The sequence below is a fragment of the Somniosus microcephalus genome, unplaced genomic scaffold, assembly GCF_052327205.1.
Source record: "Somniosus microcephalus isolate GS21.2 unplaced genomic scaffold, FLI_Smic_1.0 unresolved_chr5, whole genome shotgun sequence".
NCBI lineage: Eukaryota > Metazoa > Chordata > Chondrichthyes > Squaliformes > Somniosidae > Somniosus > Somniosus microcephalus.
The window spans coordinates 42,581,511-42,582,569 of NW_028225183.1; the positions used below are offsets into that span (position 1 = coordinate 42,581,511).

A 1,059-nucleotide genomic window follows, 5' to 3' on the forward strand; every position below is an offset into this window, starting at 1 on the left:
TACACAAGGCATTGAGGCAGACACATGAGATGACTCGCTTATATCCCGGTCAATGTCTGATGAACTTTTAGAAATTTACAGACACAAATATATATGCAGAGGCAAAAAAACCACAAATAACCTTCAACGTAATACCGGCCGTCGTTGAACATGTCTGAGGGAGCTGAATAGAAACGGGACTTGCTGACAGTATAAATATGGAAGGGGTTTTAATTCTTGCCGGCATTCCAGTTATGAGATTGTGGTGAACGCAGAATCTGACTGGATGCGTAAAGAAGCCAATCGCAGAGGACAAAGGAAATTGACAACGTTGCCAATAAACCAATCACAATCCTTGCGTGCATCCATCCCTCATTAGCAAAGCTCTGTGGGACGGACTGTGGGGCTGCTCGGAGCAGCGTTTACTTCAATTGTTTCCTGATACTGACTGAGACGATGGTTGACGATAAGAAATCCGCTGCCAAGAAGGGCGCCAAGAAAATCCAGAAGAAAGCGCCTCCTAAGGGTGGCAAGAGGCGCAGAAAGTCGAGGAAGGAGAGTTACTCCATCTACATCTACAAAGTGATGAAGCAGGTTCACCCCGACACCGGCATCGCCTCAAAGGCCGTGAGCATCATGAACTCGTTTGTGAACGATATTTTCGAGCACATCGCGGGTGAGGCTTCCCGCCTGGCCCATTACAACAAGCGGCACACCATCAGCTCCCGGGAGATCCAGACCGCCGTGCGCCTGCTGCTGCCCGGGGAGCTGGCCAAGCACGCCGTGTCGGAAGGGACAAAGGCGGTGACCAAATACACCAGCTCCAAGTAAAACTCCACGCTGTCCTGAAAGAAGAAACTCCAAACACAACTTAAAAGAGCAACCCACAATCTCTCTGAAAGAGCTAAAACTCATCTCCCTTTAGGCTCAATTTACTGTAATTATTTCCTTAAGGAATGTGTTTGAGAACGTTTGATGTTCCAGCTGTAGATTTAGTTTTGAATCTTCAGATAAGCAGTTTCACTGGCCGGATCGACCTTAGTGTCGCTGTTGTATTTCCCGTCCCGTAAACTACAAACA

At 47.7% G+C, this 1,059-nt stretch overlaps 1 pseudogene; it reads left to right on the forward strand.

Moving 5' to 3' along the window:
• Positions 1 to 434: 434 nt before the first annotated feature.
• LOC147088005 (histone H2B pseudogene) lies at positions 435 to 836 on the forward strand (annotated as a pseudogene).
• Positions 837 to 1,059: the final 223 nt, after the last annotated feature.